Here is a 25,534-nt window from a genome sequence, read left to right as displayed (position 1 = left end):
ATCCCGGCCATGATGTGAATGTCCAGGTGGTGAAACATGTACTCCCTCATAGAAGGAACAGGTTGGAAAACCCCTAGATACAAAGCACCGAAATGTGAGGCGTGTGCACAAATTACCGGCATTACAATTAGAAACATAAGGTCAAGGCTGATAATATTTTCATGCATAGTGTGAAAAAAGTATGATGGTTTCCTTGAAGGCATTACACCAAAATACAAACCCAAGAACAGTGAGTAGCATGGATGGCACAGACCAATCATCAGAACTCATTTGTGAGCAGGCATGGCCATTGCTGAAGGGAATGTACAAATAAATGGGAAATCTACACAAAAGTCACCACAACAATTGTGCAACTGTCTCTAGTGAAGATTTCATGTGTCACTGAGGAAGGGACACTCTTTGGGACTATGTCTGTATGCAAACTGAACACACACAAACAAAGAGTAATTGCTGCAACATTGTGATGGCACATAGATGCCATGGTCCAACTCAGCACAATCCCTAAACATTACCATGAAAACAACTCCTAGACACCCAGCACCTAAAGCAAATACCTGAAATGCAAATGTTTGGAAAGAAAAATAAAATGCTTTATTCAGCTTCAAAGGAAAAAGCTGATGGAAATGAGTCCCGGATATAACAAGACCAATAGCCAGTCCACAAAATAAATCTTGTTTGGGGACATAGTGGAGTATCACAAACCCAAACTTGCCTGCACATGGATGATTCAAAGGGTTGGTGACCCATGGGGGCATCATCAGGGACAGGGTCCGGCACCACAGGGACAGTAGAGGGAAGGGTAGGTGTTGTGAGTGCAGGAGGGGAGGAATCCTCCTCAGTGGTGAGTGCAGTGCCAAAGGTGGTAACATATAAACTGCTGCACACAGCTGCCAGGTCCGACAGACAACCACCTGCACCCGGGGACGAAATGGGAGTGGAGGTAGAGCACTCTGCGTCTTGCGGAATATGTGTGTGGCTGCGTGCGTGATGTCTGTCCCCTGTCCCTGTAGGTGTGCCTATATCCCCCTGAGATTGGGTGCCTGGAGATCTGCACTTTCACTTCCGTGTGGGTGTGCTGGGTGTCTCTGTTGGGGTGTGTGATCTGGTGCGTCTGCGTGTATGGTGGACAGGTATGGGAGAGGGGGATGTGAATGGGCCTGAAGGAGTGAGGGCGGTAGTACGCTGCAGGAGGGCAAGTGCTGCCATCAGTGAAGAGTCTATAGACGACAAACTCCGACGTTGATCAGACATGTCAGATGACATGCCCTCCATGAATGACAACAACTGTGTCAAGATTTGTGTTTGTCCATGGAGGACAGTCAGCATTGACCTCTGACCAACGTGAATCTGCTGGAGTAGGTCCACAGACTTGGCACTGAGGGCAGCAGGGGAGACAGGGGCAGGGGCTGCGATGCCGGGGACGAAGGAGACACGGGGGCAGCACGGACCAAAGGGACCCTAGCAACTGGGAGGGTGGTGGCAGATGCTGTTGCTGCGTATTCCCCCGCCTCATGGGAGTCTAAAGTTGAGCCGTCCGCATGATAGGAAGTGTCTTGCTCAATAGGTCCGGCCGCCTGACTCTCCTCACCCTCTGTGCCACTGCCTCCCTCTGACTCCTCAAAGCAGGTGGCACTGCGGCTGGGTCCCTCCGCCTGGTCTGTGCTTGTGTCTCCTCCTGTTTCGGTTGATGATGATGTCGGCAAGGAGAAAGGAAAAAAATATATCAGTCACCTGTACACATCAGACACATGAGCACAAAATTCATTTGAGCACATTTCAATTCATGGCATGCATCATGATTAACGTGCCACATAACTCAGCACATATTTAAGACTAGTACTGCGCAGTTGTAATAGACACAACACTCCTTGGATACAAAGATACAAGTAACAGACCAGGCCACAACTTGAATGAGAGTCACAATGATGAGCCACTGTATGTCAACAGTTCAGGTTTTGATCCATCACCGTTCTGTTGCCCACCCTGCCACCCCGTTACAGACATGGTCATGTTCAAATCAGTCTGACCCTGTGCCACATGAGAACAGTCCTGCCCGAACTGCCAAGTAATGCCATCCCAGGACTGGAAACAAGCTTTCTAGGACTGGTCACTGGCATCACAGCCATCTTCAGCCAGGCTTGCGTGAAACCCAGATCTGTATTCAAGCAAGCATGGCTTAAGACGGGTGTAATCCCAGAAAGCGGTCCTAGGAAGCTTGATTCCAGTCCAGGGAAGGCATGGCTTGGCATATCTGGCTGGACTGTTCCCATGAGGCACATGGTCAGACTGATTTGCACATGACCATGTTTGAACTTGGGGTGCAGAGTGGACAACAGAACAGTGATGGAGAAAACCCTGACCTGTTGACTGTGTGTGAGTGTGTGATTGGTACAGATGCTGCATCAATCACCACCCCCTTTTGGAACACTCCTCACAAGGGCATCTATCACCAGATCATACAGTTGCATGCACATAACACACACTGGATGTCAAGTGAAGTGGCCCACATGTCCAAAATTCTGACAATGCCTAAGCTAATGTGCCTGCAATTGTGAATGTAAAGATCATTGCTCCATTGTTGACACACCCTCAACCACATGGGAAATGTGAACACAGTAGTGTGCACACCAAGACAAAACAACGTTGCACCACCAATACATACATGTTGCACGAATCTATGAGGAACAATCATCTCTGTGAGCAAACAACATAGCCTGTATAACCCACAATGACAGCATTGTCCAGCATCACAGGGTAAGTACATAGTGATGAATTCACATCAGAAATTACATACACAGCTCACCACTGACAAGGCTAAACAGGCAGGCCCATCACACCTCTCCTGCACAACACCCCCATCACTCCGTCAATGTCAGTGATACAGCTCAAGAAGGGTATCAATAACTGAGCAGCAATTTAAATAAACCCAAGGTCACCTCGTGTGGGTGGCCATCCATATTAGTCACAAACCACCAGCAACATATTCTTGTGAATAGGCACACAGGCACTGCCCAGTGTGAGTATGCACAAGCCAAATGTTGTATACATGGTCAGTGTGCACATGTAGCTGACACATGAGGAATACAAAGTATGCCAGGGACAAATGCCACTGAGGCAGACCCATGCTGAACTCCATGTTGAGACTCATGATCAGTGCCAAAAATCATGAAGGCCAAACACAGTGCATAGGTCGTGGAACAGCTAAGGTACCATCACGTGTCACAGACCTCCCTCCAACATGATGATGTGCTAAGCAATGTGCATACTCATACCTTGCACCCTAGGAGTACATGTGCATACATGAAAATACACAAAGCAGGGGACACATGTGGAGGAGGGGAAGGGATGTAAAAGAGCATCAGCCGAATATGGGGAATTGAAACTACAATGCATAAATTGCCTGTCTGACCAGACCCCCACAAATATAGGAGTGTTACCAGGCTTCATAGCACCGAAGGTAGCATGTGACACACAAGACAACAAACAGACATGTACCTACCCCCTCCTTGCTGCTGTCCCTCCTGCAACTGCCTGTGGAGGTCAGGAAAAACCCCTTCCAGGACCCGGAGCATGTGGGGGATGAGGTGACGGCCGCCACCATGCCGTCGTGGAGCTTCAAGCTTGAGCTGGACCCGGGCGATACGCCGGGTCCAGCACCGGATGTCCTGCCACCTCTTACAGATGTTCATCAGCCTTCTCCGAGGGTCCCCCACAGACCTGACAGCCCTGGCAATGTCAAACCAGATCTCCCCCTTCTCATAGGCAGTTACCTGTCAGGAAGACAAAGTGAAACAACATCACTACACCTGCTCCATGTCCCAAAGACACATACTTGCACCACAGGACTTGCATCATTGTCCATGTGAATGTGGCCTGTGAGCAAACACAAATGCACTACGTGCCTTTGAAAGGCAACAGATGCCATAAGGGGTGCAAACCACTCACTGAGCATGGCACACACTGAACAAGAGATGCAACTGCAGGGTGGTGAACAGCACGTGACGTGCTGTCACATATCCCACTACACCTAAGAACCCCCCAGCAGACCACACATACACACCCTGGCACAGATCATTGGCTTGTCAGTGTCAACAGTGTATACAACCCTCACTTTGCACATGACACACTTGACAAAGATGTGACACAGGCTTCATGCTAAATGTCCAAGTCATGCACACGACACTGTATACTTGTCACATCAGATGGCTACAGCTGTGGCATACGCCATTCAGCTGTGTTGCAAGACATCACATACACACTTTGCCATGTGACAACGAACATTCACACTCTTCAATGTCCATGAGTTCAAACCATGCATTTGTCCAACATCCACACAGGTCACCAAAAAACAATTAACAACAGTGCGTGCATTCATCTGTCACTCTGGGAGGAACACTGTTACACCTCAGTAAATCATGGCAATAAAATATGCAAGGTGTGGCACAGCAGAATGTGTGATTCACATTGCATTGAATGTCACAGTTAGCACAATGCAGGTAAGCAGTGAACACTATTTAACTACATCATTCACTGCATGGGAGATAACACAATGTACACACCCGGCAGTCACTCCAAACCACATTGCATGTCTGTTTCACAAATACACAATTGCTGTAGTGACACTCACACATTCATCACTCACCTGCTCCCCTGGTCTCCCATACAGATTGCTGTATTTCGGTAGGAGGGCATCCAGCAGGGCCTGGTTCTCCTCACGGAATGCAGGTGCCCTCTCCATGGTCCTCGACATACAGCTCCAGGGAATGCAGAGACAGCAGCAGTGTTGTCCACTCTAATGTTGTGCAGGCAAGTGCCCTCTCACAGCCACATGCAGCCTTAAATCAGTGCTGCTGAGGGGCTGTCAGTCTCAGGAGTACAGTGTGACAGGCCAGATTACTTAGCATCCTATGTTTCATCCAATCCCATTCCACATAAGGCCCTGACACACCTTTTCATTTATTAAAAATTTGAGCTTTAGCTCCACAACTAATTTTGCAACATTGTATAGTTTTGCCCAACTGAAATTTGCAGGACACCTATAGCACCCACTCAAATCTCAGTTTCCTTGACAACTAGCCTGCATTCTGGGCGTTCTACTCGTCCCCTAGGTGTTCCCCATGTATTTTCTGGGATCCTCACACAAGTACGGTACGTTTTTCGTCGCGAATGCCACATATTCAATAGTGAAACGATGCGCACACACACACACACGCAATGGCGGGGTATGCTCCGGTCACGTATGGCACGATTGCAATGGTGAAACGTCCTGCACACACACACGTATTATTGGGGTACGCTCCGGTCACGTATGGCACGATTGCAATGGTAAAACGTCCCGCACACATGCACGTACTATTGGGGTAGGCTCCGCTCACGTATAGCTCGATTGCAATGGTGAAACGTCCCGCACACACGCACGTACTATTGGGGTACGCTCCGCTCGCATATGGCACGATTGCAATGGTGAAACGTCCCGCACACATGCACGTACTATTGGGGTACGCTCCGCTCACGTATGGCACGATTGCAATGGCGAAACGTCCCGCACACACGCTCGTACTATTGGGGTATGCTCCGCTCGCGTATGGCACGATTGCAACGGTGAAACGTCCCGCACACACGCACGTACTATTGGGGTACTGGGCATTTCACATGCTCTAGTGAATGCAGGGGTACGGTGCATTTCACATGCTCACGCAGGGCACCATTACAATAGTGATACCAGGAAAACACATGGCAGGGATGTAGGGGTAAGGTCCTAAGAAGGATGTTCATGTATATATTGGTATGGCATCCTTTCATGAGCAGGCCCTAGGTGTGGCAGGCAGTGATATAGCACAGGGCATGTGATCTTGTAGCACAGTTGATGTGTGGTGACCTGTTGAGACATGTCATCTGTGATGGGGCACTATGTGGTACACATTACCTTTACACTTGTCCCATAAGTATCATCATAAACATGTCATGATGCACATCAACACTGGGAAGGCACACTCTTCAGTACGGGCATCTGTTTCGTGATGCCACGGACAGGGGCAATGTCTCACTTGACAAATTGTCGCTCAGCATGACCCTGTGTGACAATGTCATGTGTGTGCCATGTTAAAGATTGGGCTTGCGGTTGGTATTCCGTAAACTTAATCTGCTGTAGGTGCATCTATGATGGGTCTGTGTTGTGCTTGCAAGGGTTTCACATGTACACACACCGTGCCACAGGGGCATTTCAACAGCTTATGTGTGTGATGGCATCATACATCATTTGTCCCAAAACATACAGGTCTGCATTCTGAGAATGGCTGTGGTGTTGTTTTGTCAAATGCACACCTTATTCACAATATGTCTGATATGTGCAATAGATAGCACATGTGACCTGGGTGTGTGCCTTGCAGTCAGCTGTCTGGATGTGTTGACAACCTTCTTATGCAGGTCAGGTGACGTGTGTCACTAACGTGATACATTGTTCTGCTTACTCAGACCAGCCCAGCAGATCATTTGTGTGCATGTCATGTCCATTTCACAGACGAAAGGTGTATCAGTTTTTATGGAGGCATGCCAGCTAGCTGGAATATGTGTCCTTGATGTATTGCCCACGCCAGACTCAATAGTGATTTGATGTGTTAAAGCAGTGTTGCTTGTGCTATGTACATTGTAATCGTCGTTGGCTGACTGTTGTACACCATTTTTCCCAAATATGTCGTGCAGGGCACCACCTCTACCAAGGCCTTTGCCAGACTTGGAGGCCATGAGGGAATGTGATTGCATCCGACGTTACAGATTCACTGAACAGTTGATTCAGGACTTGACGGGCAGGCTGGAACCACATCTCCAACCACGACACAGGTATCCAACTACGCTGACACCCAAGGTAAAGGTGATGGCAGCCCTACATTTCTTTGCCACAGGTATGTTCCAATGTACCATAGCTGATGTGGGGGATGTCACAGACCATGTTCAGCCATGTCCTACGTGATGTTTTAGCTGCTAATTTATCCACTCCAGAAGAGTTGACGGATGTCAAGGGTGAATGTTATGCCCTGGGACAGATGCCACATGTAATTGGGTCCATTGATGGAACACTTGTTGCTTTTGTGCCACCGCAGGTTCAGGAGCAGGCCTACCGCGACAGGAAACATTACCACTCTATAAATGCCCTGGTGGTGTGTCTTGCTAACATGCTGATTTCCCATGTTTGTGCACGTTTTCCAGGATCCTGCCATGATAGTAGCAGGGTACCACAGATGATGCTGCAGCTGCGCATCCATCGGGCATGTCTTGTTGGTGGGTACACTCTGTTTCTCATGTATGGCTCAATGTTATTTATTTTTCTGACAGCATCTCATTACACACTCATTGCCATGATGTCTATTTGTAGGAGACGCGGGATATCCCAACATGCCGTGGCTCATGACTCCGCTCCACAACCCGAGAACAGCTGCAGATCACCGGTACAATAATGCACACGGGCAGACCAGGCGAGTGATAGAGCGTACGTTTGGACTCCTGAACAGTCGGTTCAGGTGCCTCGACAAGACTGGCGGATCCCTCTCATACGCCCCGGTCAAGGTGTGTAACATCTTCATTGTGAGCTGCATGCTGCACAACATGGGAGTTGAGAAGGCTGTGCCATTCATCCTGGATCCTGATGAGCTGGAACATCCACCCGTTGAGGATGAAGGCCTTCGCCAGGATGCAAGCGATGAGGAGGAGGAGGATGATATCCGGAGTCAGCTCATATGCAACTTCTTCTCATAATGGTGAGTCCTTGGAAAATAGTGTGCAAGCTTGTACCATAGAGTGGCATGTGTAACATACTGTGTGTCCAGCTGACTGTATGCAATGTCACTTTGATGTTTGTTGTGAAGTGTCACACAAGTGCAGATGTCATGCCACACACATATGCGCAATGAGTGAACCTGGAATGTACAAGTGTACTACACTATTAGTGTATTCCACATGACCATGTCTGTATGAAAATATTCTGAACATGACCCCTTGTGTGCCTGTCATTCCCAGGTCACCCTGCCTGTTGTTTGTTTGTGTCATCTTAGTCCTCCTGCTATTCCTCATGATGATAGCAACGTCAGCCGAATCCGCGTTACATGCATGGATATGTGGAAATGTCAGTTTGGGTAAGGATTCCAAACAGGCTGTTTTGTGTTGGTATGGTTTTTAAATGTGTGGTAAATGTTGCTGCGCATGTTGTAGGGCCATACATACATGTCACATTACCATGTATCAAATTTCATGTTGCGCAACTCCCATGACTGGACAGTCACCCTTCTTGACAGTCATCTGTAGTTGAGTTTTGACTCTGGTGATTGCATCAATGTGTGTAAACCTTGAGGCTGACACATTGCGGATACCACGGGTTGACATTGTGTGTGACATCACAACCACAGGCTCTGTGGGGAATTGCAGCCTCACTGTGTGCAGCAGCATGTGTCTGGCTCATCCACTAAACCTTGTGGGTCAGTACAGTTTGATTGCCCAAAAACCATGTTGTGTAGGTGTGGGCCAATGTATGTCCCACATGTTCAGTCAACTGTCCTGTGAGTCTGTTTGCATGGATGCATTGCCCCTTGTGCCAGTATGTCATGTCACTGTCATGTCGTTACCTCAGTGCCGGTGGAGAATACTGCTTTGCTAGCCTTCTCTGTAAGTTGATGTTAACTTTCCATTCCCATGATGACAGGTATGTTGCGCTGATGACATCACAACATTGGGCTGTAGCAAATGTAAAAGCTTCTGTGGCACCAGTCTGGTGAGGTTATTCCCAGGATTCTCTTGTGCGGTGCAGCTTATCCTAGTCATTACTCGCTGTTGAGTTTGGTTCCACCTGCTTGTCATGTTTAGCATAGTAAGGCACAGTTGCAAGAGCCAATGACTGGCTCCTGTGGGGCTTACTTGTGTTTAGGTAATTCTCTTCCTCATTGGGTGAGCTGCTTACGGCTCTTGCGGGTGATGTCTAATTTCCCTTCATGACCCTTACTGATTCACAGGGCTAACTACGGATTGTTGGCTTTGTGTCAGTATCACTGCTATACATTACATTTTCTGGGATTAGGAGCCTCAATCATACACTGTGACGTAGTTGATGACCGCATGGATCTAATTGCATTGTATCAGCCTTGTGAGCGTTACACAACCTTCATTTAGGTGACAAACTCTGCTACCTTTTATGTGTTTGTGTTCAAGCATCTGATCTTGTCTCATTGCAAAGTCGGTAATCACAAATAGAAGACAGTGGCAGTGGTTACACTTCAGAGGTGTGATTGGTACAGTATAGGTCCGTAGGTATTCTGTGATTCTGTGACAAAAAGTATGGAATCCTTATGTTTGTTTTCCTTTGTTTCAGATCTCCCTCCCTGCAGTTCCCATCCTCTCCTTCCCTCGCCTGATCTCCCTTTTGTGTCTGTCATTTGTTCTCAGACCAAGGGGCTATTGGGAGATGGACCCCTTCCAGCATCTCACCACTCTGATGATCAAAGGTAGGGACAGTCAGTGGCAGTCGTGGGGAGATTGTTTCACCAGCATTACAGGTAACATCATTGCATGACTGTTATTGTCTTCAGAACAATGCCACTGGGCATGTACATTGGCTAAAGCAGCATGGCCTCACAACTAATTTTATCCTATTGTGTAGAAACTGTGTTTCCCACAGTACATTGTGCCTCATTGCTGTCACCGCAGATCTCTTGCCAGTCTGCATGCATTCAATATGGCATTTTTTACAATGATTGTTCATATGTGGTTATGTGTACAGTGACAACATGCATGCTGTTTGTAATGGCAAATGGACCATATTGTGCATGACGTACATGGTTGTGTATGTGTTGTTTAGCTTGCTGCCCACAACGTGCAGGTGACACCTGCTGACGCTATGTGTCCTGTGCCCCGCTTGTCCTTATGGTGCCTAATCCTCTTCCTGTGATCTTTTGTGATTGCTCACACATTTTCTCGCAGTGACCCATGGGTAACCAGACACTCCTGCCATCACATACACATGTTACTTAGTGCCCTGCAAGAATGTTTGTGTGCTTGTTTAGCATGTTGTCTCACACCTTCTGCCGTCATGTGTTCACTCATTCCTGCTGCTGCATTCCCAGCCACAACACACAGTGAACACCAGACAATCATCCACCTGGTTTCACGCAACCCCAAACACATTCATGACAGCTTCTCAGGCTGTGTGTGCAACTCATACTGATAACACGGAGCAGCCCCACATAACAGTATGTGTACGTACAACCAGGTCATGTGCCTCGTACTGCACACACACTACTTCCAGCAGTATCACATTGTACTGTGTTACCTCGTCAACACAGCCACACCACACATCGCCTTCATTACTGTAACGTGGTAGTACCCAACCTCAGCACACCACTTCTACATTGCCATCACAAACAGATAGTCGAAAACCCACAGGGACCACACACCCAATCCAGGATTGTGATTGGCCAAACTTAATGAGGTACACCCTCAGAGTCACATACAACACCAAGGACACATTCCGCAATGTCAAACATCTGCACATCCTGTTTCACACCAATACCCTGACCACCCTCATTGTCACTATCATCTACAGCTCTCCAAGCCTACACACACAATTTGGCTAAGCCATCTATCAATCAATCAATCAATTCATTTGTTAAGCGCGCTACCTACCCGTGAGGGTCTCAATGCGCTGGGGGGGATGGTGGGCTGCTATTGATCGAAAAACCAGGTCTTGAGAAGTCTTGTGAAGGCCAGCAGGTCCTGGGTCTGTCGTAGGCTTGTAGGGAGGGTGTTCCAGGTCTTTGAGGCGAGATAGGAGAAGGTTCTGGCACTGGCAGTGGTTTTCCGGATGTGAAGGACTGTGGCAAGTGCGAGGTTGGTACAGCGGAGGCTGCAGGTGGGTGTGTAGAAGCTGAGTCAGTCGTTGTGGTATGCTGGTCCAACGTGGTGTATAGCTTTGTGTTCATGGATGAGGAGTTTGAAGGTGATCCTGTTGTTGACAGGGAGATAGTGCAGGCCTCTCAGGTGTGGTGTGATGTGGCCGTGTTGAGGAAATCGAGGATCAGTCATGCTGAGGCGTTCTGGATGCGTTGCAGCCGTCTCAAGAGTTTGTTGGTTGTAGCTGTGTAGAGGGTGTTCCCGTAATCCAGCCAGCTGGTGGAGAAGGCCTGGGTGACTGTTTTTTGCGTGTTGGAGGTGATCCATTTGAAGATCCTGCGGGCCATTCAGAGGGTGTTGAAGCAGGAAGCAGAGAAGGTGTTGTCCTGCTTGGTCATGGAGAGGGAGGAGTCGAGGATGACCCCCCGGTTGCGTGCATGGTTGGTAGGTTCTGGGGTGGTTCCTAGCGATGTTGGCCACCAGGAGTCGTCACAGGCTGAGGTGGTGGGGCCGAGGATAAGGACCTCCGTTTTGTCATAATTCAGCTTCAGCCTGCGGTCCTTCATCCATTTGGCAACGGCCTTCATTCCTCTGTGGAGGTTGCTTTTGGCGGTGTGGGAGATATGATCAGCTGGGAGTCGTTGGCGTAGGAGATGATGTTGAGGGTATGTTGTTGTGCGACATGGGTGAGTGGTGCCATGTAGATATTGAACAGCGTCGGGCTGAGGGATGATCCCTGTGAGACGCTGCGGATGGTCTCGGTGGTCTTGGGGCAGAAGTTTGGGAGGCAGACACTCTGGGTTGTGCTGGAGAGGAAGGATGTGGTCCAGGCCAGGGCAATCTCTTGGATTCCGGCGTCATGGATGCGTGCTGTTAGGGTGCGGTGGCAGACCGTGTTGAAGGCTGCTGATAGGTCCAGAAGGATGAGGGCGGGTGTTTCTCCTTTGTCCATGAGGATGCTGATATCGTCGATGGGGGTGATGAGGGCGGTCTCTGTGCTGCGGTTGCTGCGGAATTCAGACTGGGATGGTTCAGGGATGTTGTTGTCTTCGGGGTAGCGGGTCAGCTGTCTGTTGACGATCTTCTCCGTGACTTTTTCCGGGAAGGGGAGCAGGGAGATGGCCCGAAAGTTCTTGAGCTATTTGGGGTCCGCCTTTGGTTTATTCAGTAAGGCGTTGATCTCTGCGTTCTCCCAGCTCTCAGTGAAGGTTGCTGTCTCGAAGGAGATGTTGATTGTTTTTCGGAGAAGGGGTGCAATGGCTGTGCTGGCTTTGTTGAAAACGTGGAGAAGCCATGGGTCAGATGGGGATCCGGAGTGGATGGAGTCCATGGTCCTGATGGTGTCTTAGTCGCTGACGTTGTACCAGGTGGTTAGGTGATTTGTGTGGGTGTTGGTCGTAGGGGGGGTGGTCTCGGTTGTGGATGTGGGGCTAGCGGAGTAGAAGCTGTCATGTATGGCGATGATCTTACGGTGAAAGAAGGTGGCCAGTGAGTCACACAGGTCTTGTGATGGTGGAATATCGTTGGTGCTGTAGCTGGAGTTTGAGAGTTCAATCACGATGTTGATGTGCTCTTTGCTGTTGTGTGAGTTGCTGTCTAGGCAGTCCTTGAAGGCTGCCCTGTTGGAGGTCCTGATGAATTGGTGGTGTCTGCGGGTGGCGCTCTTGTGTGCGGTGTAGCTGTCTAGTGTTCGGTTGCGGAGCCAGCTCTTCTACAGTTTCCGACAGGTGCACTTGGAGGTCCTGAGGTCTTCGGTGAACCATGCAGCTTTCTTGCTGTTGTGATGGGTGGCGGAGGTCTTGAGTGGGGCGAGGGTGTCGGTGCAGTCGTTGATCCACTGTTTGAGGTTGATGGCAGCAGTGTACGGGTAGGTGGGTTCGGCGGGTGGTCCCAGGGCGAGGGTGGTGGTCAGTTAGTCCTCGGTGACCTTGCACCAGCAGCGGTGTGGCATCTGCTGTGTGCGGGGGGTGTGGTGGGTTTCCTGAAGGTGAAGTGGACGCATCTGTGGTCTGTCCAGTGGTGTTTGGTGGTGTGGTTGAAGGAGACGTGTGGACTTGCGGAGAAGATGGGGTCCTGTGTGTGTCCAACAGTGTGGGTGGGTGTTGTCACGAGTTGTTTAAATCCGAGGTTGGCGAGGTTGTCAGGGCGGTGGAGTTTGCGTCGTTGTTGTTTTCAAGGTGGAAGTTTAGGTCCCCAAGGAGGATGGAATCAGTGTAGCCAAGGGCGTACTTGTTGATGAGGTCAGTGATGGAGTTGATGAATTGTCGTTGGGGTCCAGGTGGGCTGTAGATGAGTGTTCCTCTCAGGGTGGTGTTGGGGTTGGTGTGGATCTGTAAATGCATGTGCTTGGCGGTGGGGAGGGTGTCGTTGGTGTTGGTAGTGACTGGGAGTGTTCAGGTGGATGATGGCAATTCCTCCTCCCACTCCATTGGTGGGGTGTCTGCGGGAGATCTTATAGCCTTCTGGGATGGCTATGGCGATGTCTTGTGCCGAGGTGGTGTTCAGCCTGGTCGCCGTCAACAACACCAGCCAGCCCAACTACAGCAACAACCTCTACACAGGAACAAGAAACAAATGCCAGGAGTACTTGTGCATATCCAGGGTGCATGCACACACCTCATCCTCAACATCCCCTGCTACTGCCACATGACCGTCCACCTGAGATACCTACAATAGTCCCACTGTCAACTGCAGGATCACCCTCATACTCCTCAGCCACACTCAGTAGACACGCCACAGGCCCTGTCCAAAAAACAAATATGGACGTCTACCATCCAACAGCCTGTTGCCCACAGTCCGTCCTGCCACCCTTGGCCTAGGCAACATTCATCACATCCACAGTACAACTGCATGCGGCAGATAGTTCTTATACCTTAAAAAACAGATCCTGGTACTCTCTCTGTGGACACCTGCATATTAGCCATGATCTCTACACCTCCAAGTGACTCTTCTGTAACTGTCTGTCATTGCAGTATTGCAAGCCAACCCCCCCTTCAGCAGATAGTAACCATCACGGGTGAGTATTGCCATCCATGTATGTAGTTGATGATATATTGTGACCTATGTGTGTCCTCAACCGGACTCAGTTCCCAATGCATGTATGGCTAGAGTTTGTTCAACACTCTGGCATATTTCGACATGTCCCCACATATATGTTTTTGACTCTGGGTACAAAACTTCAACATCAATGCGTATTATGTTTGTTATATTTATTTTTGGATCTTGTGCTGGAAATGTGAGTAGGTGGTGTACAAAAAGGGGGGGACTCCAAAGTTCACAGTGGGAGATGTGATGCCTTACAGTTTGAGTCAACATAGTCCAGGCCACAGTGCTTGGCATCATTGGGCACACTGCATCCAGCAAGTCCATGTGGGAGAGTCAATAAGGTGATGCTGTTGCACACAAAGGCAAGATGCCAGACCAGGTGACCTGAGAGTTGTGCATGGCCCACTGCCTCTCACAGTCTTTTGCGTGGACGACCCACCTTCCTTGTGGCACCCTCATGTGCAGGCCTTGACGATGCCTGGGACGCTCCGTCAGACAATTCCTCCTCCTCCCTCCCTGTGCATGGTGTTGGTCATTGCCTAGATGTTTCTGGCCTGGTGACACAGTGAGGGTGCTGCATGTTGACAGCGATCTGACGGAGTGAATGGCTTATGTCCCAATGCACCGTCAAGAGCTCAGCCAGTCTTGCCTCCATCCGTCCCTCGTGTTGTTTTTGACCCCGCATGTAGCTCGGCCTGCTGGTTTTTTATTTTGTTGAGGGCCTCCACTACCTGTCCCGCCGGTATGCCTCCATGATGTTTCTGAGTTCGGATATACCGGGCCCTGCAGCTGGCTGGTCAGGTTCTCGCCTCCGCCTTGCGACACTCCCACCACCCCTGCCCACACGAGCCTGGCTTGCTGTTGTGGGCAAATCGGATCAACGGGACCCATGAGTGATTACAGTGGTGGTGTCGTCTGCCACCTTCTGGGTGCCCGGCGAACCTTGTCCCTCATTGTCAGACTGGCTCAGTTGTGGACCATGGGCAGGGCTCTGAGCTGTCTGCTGGGATATGCGGGAATGGGTGTGGTGGTTGGCACAAATGTATCTGATCCAGCTGCTGCACGGGTTTGGGATCCAGAGGTGCTAGGTTGGTTTGGGTCATCCATGGTGTGGTGAGAGGCATCGCCGTCGGTGGGATCAGGGTACTGCTGAGCCTGGGACTGTGATCCATCTCCCCCCTGGTTGGGGGTAGTTTCCACATGTTGCCCTGTGGGTGGGAGAGACAGACAATGTTAATGCCCAATCATGCAACATCCAATGTTCATATCCATTGTCGTTAGCACTGTTCCACCTGCGTTGGATTGTTCTCATAGTTCACTTGTGTATGGGTATGTTGTGGGATCAGATTGACATGTGCTCAGGGGTCATTGACATGTGAGGGACTGTTTACGATGACTGGCACAACCATTGCTGTGGCTTGTGTTGCCGGAGATCCAGCTGTGCTCTGTGTGGCCCTATCTGCACAATTCAGCGTCAATCCTTATGCCTGGTTCAAGCATGCACAGGGTTTTAATGCAGCATGTTTATGAAAGTGACTGAGTGGAATCTTTCTGATTTCACTCAGCAACTTTTGAGAGGTGTTGCTGTGCCGTGACGGCCACCCACTGTCAACCACCCTGGACCAGTAGACCTACTTCTGGCACAGGGCTTTGGAACGTGGCACTTCTCCCAGATGCATCACCTTGTCAATACCCAGGTCCATGGCGCAACTTAAGTGCATCCACAGCGTCACAAAGCTGTAGCAAGCACATTGTGTGAGGGCACAAGGGACTTGTGATTCAGCACTGTGCATTTTTTGCTTGGAAGCGTCATAAGATCAGTATTTGTTTTGTTGTGTTACATGACAATTGTGACAGTGGTGCACTCCATTGCCTGTTCCCAGAGGCTATGTTTCTGTAAGAGGTGTGTATGAAAGGCCATGCTGGTAGTTTGAGTCTGATTTGCAAATGGGCGGCCCTCGTAGTGTGGCTGTCCCCCCATGAGGCATTCTGCAATGATAGTGGTTGTGAGTTCCTGTGCAGGATATCTGACCTTGTCCAGGTGTTGGTGTTTGCACTGGTCACAGGAGGGCCTTGTGCTGCCTACACCAGGGCCCAGTGTCAGCTATCTTGTCAGTACTTTCACACTCCCTGTGCATAGAGCATGGTGCATGGGTGTGTTCCTGAGCCATATGGGATGAGTGCACCCTCCTACCTGACACCTTGCACCCTCTCACTCTCTACTTTGCAGCCTTCTGGCACTCCCCTTGCACACACCCCATACTGTCTGGCCACTACTGGGGGTCCTCTGCACCCACCCTCATACTGTAGGCCTATGCTGGGAGTCCTCTGCACCCACCCCCAAACTGTAGGCCTATGCTAGGAGTCCTCTGAACCCACTCCATACTGTCTGGGCACTGCTGGGCGTCATGTCCACCCACCCCCATACTATCTGGCCACTGCTGGGAGTCCACCCATGTAACATGAGTTGTTTGTATGCTCACAAGGCTCCACAACTCCTGGAATTCCATGTACTCCCACCGGTGGTAGCAGGGCCATGACCTTCTCCTCCCAGGGATGGTACTGTACTGGTCTGAGGGGACCACCACCTCCGGTCTACTAGCTCTGGGCGTAGTCCTTGTCCATCTTGCGTTTGACCATCCTCCGCAGATCGTACCATCTGGCCTGGCATTCCCTCCTGTTGCGCCTGATGGGTGCAACAGCATTGACCCTATTGACAATCCTCTCCCACAGCCGGGTTTTGTCAGCTATGCTGGTCTGTCTGACCAATGCGCCAAACAGCTGTGGCTCAACTCTGATCTCCATCTCCAGGTTAGTGAACTTTGGATTCTTTGGTGTGGTTATGGTGTGGGGTGTATGTGATTGGGGGGGTGATGGTGTGTATTGATGAGGGTGTGTGGGTATGATTGAGAAGGGGGTGGTGTGGGTCTGAATGTGATGGGGTGTATGTTTGAAGGTGTATGGGTGCAGTTGTTGGTGTGCTGTCAGTGTCTTTGAGCAAATAGGTATGTTGCAAAGGATGATGGGTTGTATGTGTGAGTCCTTTTATTGGTCCATTTATGGATGTGGCTTATTTTGAAATTTTGGTGGGTATGTTATAAGGGGTGGGTGTGACTTGGGCCCTCTGTTTGCCTGTTTAGATGTGGCCAGGACATTGTTTTCCAATGGTGTGTTCACAGGAGACATGTTTTGTGGTGTTGTGCGACTCGTTTGCACCCTCATTGTGCTGGTTTCGGGGTTCGAGTGTGCTTTATTAGTGGGGGGGTGTGCGGTTCGTATTTGTTGTTGCGGCTGGCTCATATGGGACGTTTTCCGGGGCATCGCGTATGCTTTAATTGGGGTGCGCGGTTGGTATTTGTTGGTGCGGCTGGCTCATACGGGATGTTTTCCGGGAGTTCGTGTATGCTTTTATTGGGGTGTGCGGTTCGTATTTGTTGGTGCGGCAGGCTCATACGGGTTCATACGGGACATTTTCGGGGGTTCGCGTACGCTTTATTAAAGGGCGAGTGATTCGTATTTGTTGGTGCGGCAGGCTCATACGGGACGTTTTCGGGGGGGTTCGCGTACGCTTTATTAAGGGGTGTGCAGTTCGTATTTGTTGGTGCGGCAGGCTCATACGGGCTCATACGGGATGTTTTCGGGGGGGTTCGCGTACGCTTTATTAAGGGCTGTGCAGTTTGTATTTGTTGGTGCGGCTCGCTCATATGCAATGTGTTCCTTACGAATCATGCTTCATACGCGACTACGTTTACCCGTACAAATCGCGTACTCGGTCCCCGGTCTGGATAGTACTTGTTGGGTCGTACGGCATGTTTACAAATCGTACGGTTTGAGTTCCAACGCGATTTCGTACGGTTCTTTGCTTATGTTTCGTACGGTTCGCTAAGAATCGGACGTATTTTCGGAACATGGATCGTACTACGCAAATCGGACAGATTTCTAGGATTCGTACGGGAACTGCTACGAATAGGAATCGTAGGACGTTTTTCTTTCCCGAATCGGAATCGACCCCTTTGTGTTTTAGTTCTGTAGCGGGTTTTGGGTTTATAGGGGAGTAGGGTGGAAGTCGTTTAATTCTAATTAAGTCATTATAATGTAATTGTTGGGTATTGATAATTAATGTATTGTTAATGAATTATTCATTGGTAATACATTTTTAATAACTAATATGTTTTGGTTTTGGAAATTAATCTATTGCATATTAATTATTAAGGGGTAATTAATTGTGTTCTAATTATTATGTATTGGTATTTATTAATGCGTTATTGATAATTACTTATTTAATTGGAAAATATTTTTTAGTAATTATAGTTATTGGTATTGAAAATTAATGTATTGCTAATTATTTTTTAATTGGTGATTAATTTTTAATAATGATTATTTATTGGCATTTATAATTAATGTAATTGTTAATTACTTATTAATTGGTAATTATTTGTTATTAATTATGTATTGGTGTTGCTAATTAATGTATTGTTATTTGATAATTTAAATCATTTTAATTATTTGTAAGTGTTTTTTACCCCTAAGCTATCCAACACTTTCCCTACTGTTGCACTCTCTGGAGGTGGAACAGTAATGTTACCCCTGCGCTATCCAACACTTTCCCCACTGTTGCACTCTCTGGAGTTGGAATAGTAATTTTTGCCTCTACGCTATCCAACACTTTCTCTACTTTTGCACCCTCTGGAGTGTGAATAGTAATTTTTACCCCTACGCTATCCAGCACTTTCCCTACTTTTGAACTCTCTGAAGTGGGAATAGTAATTTTTAGCCCTACGCTATCCAACATTTTCCCTACTGTTACACTCTCTAGAGTCGGAATAGTAATTTTTACCTCTATGCTACACAACACTTTCCCTATTGTTGCACTCTCTGGAGTGGGAATAGCAATTTTTACCCCTATGCTATCCTACACTTTCCCTAATTTTGCACTCTCTGGAGTGGGAATAGTAATTTTTATCCCCATGCTATCCAATATTTACTGTTTTAGTTACTGAAGTGTATAATTGTTTTCTTTTTTTTATTTGTTCTATATAGTTTTTATATTTTTATGTATATTATTGTTGTATGTGTATGTATGTATTTATATTTATCAAATGGTTTTTTTAACAATGTATAAACTATTACAATAATTATTTATAAATATTATTAAGTAAGTGTATATATATTATATTTTATATGTACATGTTTCATTTATTTTTACATTATATGTATTAGTTATAATTTTAAACATTCTAAAATATTTTCAACTATGTTTCTTTTAAATATATATATATTATTTACTTTATTTTACATTCTTTTTAAAACATTTCCAAAAAACGATATTTTAAACAGCAATATTTTTCTTTTGATATTCTTGTACTTACCATAATGTAGATAGGACTTCAATATTGTTGACATCTATATTTCGCTTCCGATATTTTTTACGTTGATATTTCTGTAGTCGATATTCTGTCACTGATTCGGTGTGAGATTCTCTCCTCCTCATATGGGTGCAAAGAGAGTATTTTCTATGGAGATTCTCCCTCACTCTGGCCTCAATGCGTTCCACTAATCAACCTCTAAATCGGGGTTGTGGCTTTACAAGACGCTTCCTTTTTCCAAGTGGTGAAATGGTATTTGTGAAATAACCCCTATACCGCTTGTGCAAAGAGAAGCTACTCCACAAGATGGGGCTGTACCCTTTTATAATGTCATCGCTCTAATCCAGTGACGCAAGGTGAGGAAGAGATTGAGCCCAAACTTTAATCCACCTTCTTTCAATGTTGTGAAAAAGAAGATATTTTCCTCACTTTCTTCACCACACTCAAATGTATTGCCACAATGAGAGTTGCAGTAAGAGCCTTCCTGAACTGCTAAGTTGTTCCAGACAAATCACCTGATATGATCTCGAAGGTGGTTGCGGTAAACGACTTCCTGCACTGCTTTACTTAAACATGGGCTAACACGGAGTGTCTTCCTCACACTACCCCTACAATCTCTCACTTTGGGTCTCCAATATGTACTGCCTATATCTACCAACCGTCGGTACAGAGTAGGAATATCGACGTAGAAATATCGTGGAACAAACATCGTCAACCAAAATATAGTTTGACCAGAATATCGACTGACAGGTAAGTAATATCGATAAAAATAATATAGTTGTAATAAATATCGTTTACAAAAATATAGTTTACAAAAATATCGATTTATTAATAATGTTATGTATTATAGTGTTTTTAATGAGAATTGTTTGTCATTTTATTATATGTTTTGGAATAGTATTAGTTATTAATGTATTTTATGTTTAATTTTGTGTTATTAGTTCCGTAGCGGGTTGTGGGTTTATAGGGGAATAGGGTGGGAAGTAATTTAATTATATAAAATTAATTGATTAATTAATGTGTTAATTTATTAATAATAGTTTAATAATTAGGTGTTAATTATTTTCAATTAGTCAATTAATAATTAATTATGTTAATTGTTTGATTAATTTTAGGTGTGTGTTGTAGAGTTTATACATGTAAATGGTGTGAAGGGTGGTAAGTAAATAATTTGTTATTGATTACTTATTACTTTTTTTTTATTAATTACCATTAATTAATTAGTAATTATTAATTGTAAATGTGTAATTAATGTTAGGTGTGTGTTGTGGTGTTTATAAGTGTATATAGTGTGAAAGCTGGTAACTAATTAAATAATTAACTTAAAAAAGACATTAATTTTCATTAATTAATTAGTAAATATTAAATATAATTGTGTAATTAATTTTAGGTGTGTGTGGTGGATATTATAGTGTTAAATAATGTGTAATTAATTATTTTTTATTATCTTTGTTAATAATAATATATTTAAATGTCTATATTAATTATGTTTATATTGGAAATGAAATTTAATACAAATTCTGATATTTTTTTTTTATTGTTTTGGGTTCCAGTGCTTTTCCTACTATTGTACTCACTGGAGTGGGAAAAGTCATTTTTACCCCTACGCTATCCAACGTTTTCCCTACTGTTGCACTCTCTGGAGTGGGAATAGTTATTTTCACCCCTACGCTATCCAACGCTTTCCCTACTGTTGCACTCTCTGGAGTGGGAATAGTCATTTTCACCCCTACGCTATCCAACGCTTTCCCTACTCTTTCACTCTCTGGAGTGGGAATAGTAAGTTTTTACCCCTACGCTATCCAACGCTTTCCCTACTGTTGCACTCTCTGGAGTGGGAATAGTATTTTTTACCCCTACGCTATTCAACGCTTTCCCTACTGTTGTGCACTCTCTGGAGTGGGAATAGTATTTTTTACCCCTATGCTATCCAACACTTTCCCTACTGTTGCACTCTCTGGAGTGGGAATAGTATTTTTTACCCCTACGCTATCCAACACTTTCCCTACAGTTGCACTCTCTGGAGTGGGAATAGTAATTTTTACCCCTACGCTATCCAACGCTTTCTCTACTCTTGCACTCTCTGGAGTGGGAATAGTAATTGTTACCCCTACGCTATCCAACGCTTTCCCTACTGTTGCACTCTCTGGAGTGGGAATAGTAATTTTTACCCCTACGCTATCCCACGTATTCCCTAATGTTGCACTCTCTGGAGTGGGAATAGTAATTTGTACCCCTACGCTATCCAGCGCTTTCCCTACTGTTGCACTGTCTGGAGTGGGAATAGTAATTTTCACCCCTACGCTATCCAACGCTTTCCCTACTGTTGCACTCTCTGGAGTGGGAATAGTAATTTTTACCCCTACGCTATCCAACGCTTTCCCTACTGTTGCACTCTCTGGAGTGGGAACAGTATTTTTTACCCTTATGCTATCCACCGCTTTCCCTACTGTTGCACTCTCTGGAGTGGGAATAGTAATTTTTACCCCTACGCTATCTAACGTTTTCCCTACTGTTTCATCCTCTGGAGCGGGAATAGTAATTTTTACCAGTACGCTATCCAGCGCTTTCCTTACTGTTGCACCGTCTGGAGTGGGAATAGTAATTTTTACCCTTACGCTATCCAACGCTTTTCCTACTGTTGCACTGTCTGGAGTGGGAATAGTAATTTTTACCCCTACGCTATCCAATGCTTTCCCTACTGTTGCACTCTCTGGAGTGTGAATAGTAATTGTTACCCCTTCGCTATCCAACGCTTTCCCTGCTGTTGCACTCTCTGGAGTGGGAATAGTAATTTTTACCCCTACGCTATCTAACGTTTTCCCTACTGTTGCACTCTCTGGAGTGGGAATAGTTGTTATGTTATGTTATTATATGGCTTCTATAGCGCACGGCTACTCAGAAGAGTGTCCCGGCGCTTTATTAACATCCTATAGAGCAAACACAACAAGTAAAAGAAGAAAGGAAAACAAAAGGAATAAAATCTAAGAGGCAAAAAGCCAGGTTTTTAGGCCCTTCCTAAAGGATAGTAGGTTTGCATTACTGCGCAGCGAGAGGGGCAGAGAATTCCAAAGCTGAGGGGCCCGGAGCATAAAAGAGCGGCCTCCCAGGCGGGCCCTCCTCACCCGGGGAACAATGGCAAGACGCTTCGATTCTGACCTCAGCGATCTAGAGGGGCGATATTGCTTTAGCCTCCTCTGCAAGTATTTGGCCCCGGTGGAGTAGAAGGCCTTATGCACAAGGGTCAAGGTTTTAAAAACTATCCGCTGTCGGATAGGCAGCCAGTGAAGCGACTGCAATAGGGCCGAGACATGAGCTCGCCTATGCAGACCAAAGATGGCGCGGGCCGCCGCATTCTGGACCACCTGCATCCGTTGCAAGAGGTATTCGGGCAGGCCAAGATATAAGATGTTAGCATAGTCCAATCTTGAACCAATCAAGGCCTGCACCGTGATCCTCCTATGGTCCTGGGAGAGCAACGGAAAAAACTTCCGAAACATGCGGAGAAGTCCGAAGCATGTGCCCGTAAGGGCGAGGATCTGATATCTTAAGGTCAGACCGTTGTCAATTTTGACCCCCAGATTCTTCGCTAACTGAGAAGACTGCCTCGGAGGAGACATGTCCGCAGGCCACCACACCTGCCAGTCCGGGTCGGATTGACAGCCGAAGAAAAGTACCTCTGAGTTGCACTTGAGGCTGTTCAGTTGGAGCCATTTGAAAACAGCCCCAAGGCACTCACGGATACTCTCTCCGTCAAAATCCTCCCCTTTCCGGCAGGTGAAGAGCAGCTGGGTGTCATCCGCATAGGATACGATCTGGGCTCCGAAAGACTCAGCCAGATCCGCCAGAGGGGTCATAAAGATATTAAACAGAGTCGGGCTCAAAACAGAGCCCTGCGGGACTCCGACTCCCAATGGCGGCATCTCAGCGGAGGCTGAGGAAACCCAGACCGACTGTCGGCGACCAGCTAAAAAAGATGTAAACCAGCTGAGCACCGTCCCCCTCAGACCGATCTCATGAAGTCTGATGAGCAAACCCTCATGGGGGACGGTGTCAAAGGCCGCCGACAGATCGAGCATGATCAACATAGCTCTCCCACCCAAGTCTAGCGTCTCCTTGATGGCCTCAGACACCTCCAGCAGTGCCGTCTCTGTACTCAGATTAGGGCGAAAGCCCGATTGAGTGGAGTGAAGCAGGTCATTGGATTCCAAGAAATTGGAGAGCACGCTATGAACGTGCTTCTCCAGGGTCTTGGCCAGAGCCGGAAGAAGAGAAATCGGCCTATAATTGGCCAAGACCTCAGGAGCCAAACCGGGCTTCTTAATAAGGGGGATGACCATGGCTTGCTTCCACGCCGAGGGGACCTCGCCTTGGCTGAGAGAACGATTCAGGAGAGGGTTGACCAACGGGTTAACTACCTCCGCCATCTTCGCCAAAAATTTGGCCGGGCATGGATCAAGCGGTGATCCAGATTTAAGATTGGCCAAAAGAGCCAAGGACGAGGCAGTTGATATAGGCGGGAAGTCTGACAGGACAGGGCCCGCAGGGGTCGATGGAACAGGGCCAACCTCGGGGCCAGGCAAGATAGCCGCCAGCCGCGGTGGGAAAGACTCCTGTATCAACTTGATCTTAGCAGTGAAGAAGCAGGCCAGATCCGAAGCCCACTTCTGAGTGGGAGCGGGTTGGGCCACATTCGACCGCGGGGCAATGTATTCCCTGACGATCGTAAAGATCTCTTTACAGGAGTTCGAGGCATCCTCGATCCTCCTGGCAAAATAGCTTTTCTTCTCGACAAGAATCTCTCGGTGATATACTTTGACCCTGGTCCTATATTCGAGTCTGGCCTCTGGGTTATACTGGGCTCGCCAAGTTCTTTTCGCCACCTTGCACTGTCTGCGAGAAGCAAGCAGCGCACCAGTAAACCACGGGGCAGAAACTCGTTTAGGAGAAGGTCGAGGGGGCCTCAAAGGGGCCAGATCATTTAGCCTATCCTCAAACCAGGCCTGCAGGGATTCCAGGTCGCTATCCAGATCCCCCGTCAGAGGGCATGGATGATCGCATAATGCTTTTGACAGCAATTCAGGGGTCACCTGATGCAGCGCCCTTGTCGCTGAACCAAGCTGCCTAAGGGCATTACTCCTGAGTCTCTCATTGGCCAGTATATGGAACTGAACCAGGCGATTGTCGGTCCAAAGCACCGGCAGAAGTGCTGTCACCTCTATGGGGGAGGAAGAAAAGACCTGATCCAAGGTATGTCCTTTGTCATGCGTTGGTTCGAAGAGAAAGGGGGCTAAGCCCAAGGGAGTCGTGATATCAGATAGTTTCATCACATCTGAGTCCTGGGCATCGTCCATGTGAAAGTTAAAGTCACCGGCCAGAATGCAATGGTCGGCTCTCATAGCCAGTGCTAGCAAGGCAGACTGAAGTTCTTCAAAAAAAGAGCCTGCTGGACCCGGAGGTCTGTAGACTAACAAACCTTTCACTGACTGATGCGGCGCCAAAGATAAAGAAAAGGCAAGGGACTCAGACCCTTTGATGGCCTCAGTGGGAATAATAGAACACACAACAGAGTTCTTCACCACGATGGCTACACCCCCACCCCTTCCTAACGGTCTGTCCTGCCTGTAGATGCTATAATCTGACGGGATCGCCGAGGCGATATCCGGGTTAGAGGAAGCTCCCAGCCAGGTCTCTGTGAGCATTAGACAGATCGGTTTTTCCAAGGTGAGGAGGTCAAAGAGCTCCTGAGCGTGACTGCGCACTGACCTGGTATTCAATAACATACACAGATGCTTCCCCAAGACCACCTCCCGATGGGGGGTTGGCCGTAGACCAGCACCTTTCGACCAGCCACAGCCAGGACATTTGCTCTTGCCCCTAAAGCGGCCAGGGAAAACCTTAAAGCAACCACATGATACCTTATATAGGTACCGGAGTTGTTCAGAAGTATAACTGACCATAATTGCTCCGATAGATCACAGTCACCCCAGGTCCAATTCTCCCGCCGCTCCGCCCGCCTCCGAGACGCTGACGGGCGCAGACGGGCAGGACTCTGGCGCGACTCAGGCGCAGGGAAGGCGCGACCGCTGTGCGTCACCGCTGCGCGCTAGAGGAGAGGTTTAAGTAGGGCGAGCGAAGGAGGTCTGCAAAACTGGAGCGCTCGATCCAGCGCTTCAAGAGCGGGACATCCACACCCATAATGGCGGCTCGAAAAAACGGACAGGGAGCAGAAGCCCACAGACCCGGACCCG

This window comes from Lissotriton helveticus, chromosome 4_1, assembly GCF_964261635.1.
Source record: "Lissotriton helveticus chromosome 4_1, aLisHel1.1, whole genome shotgun sequence".
NCBI lineage: Eukaryota > Metazoa > Chordata > Amphibia > Caudata > Salamandridae > Lissotriton > Lissotriton helveticus.
This window is presented reverse-complemented; position numbering follows the sequence as displayed.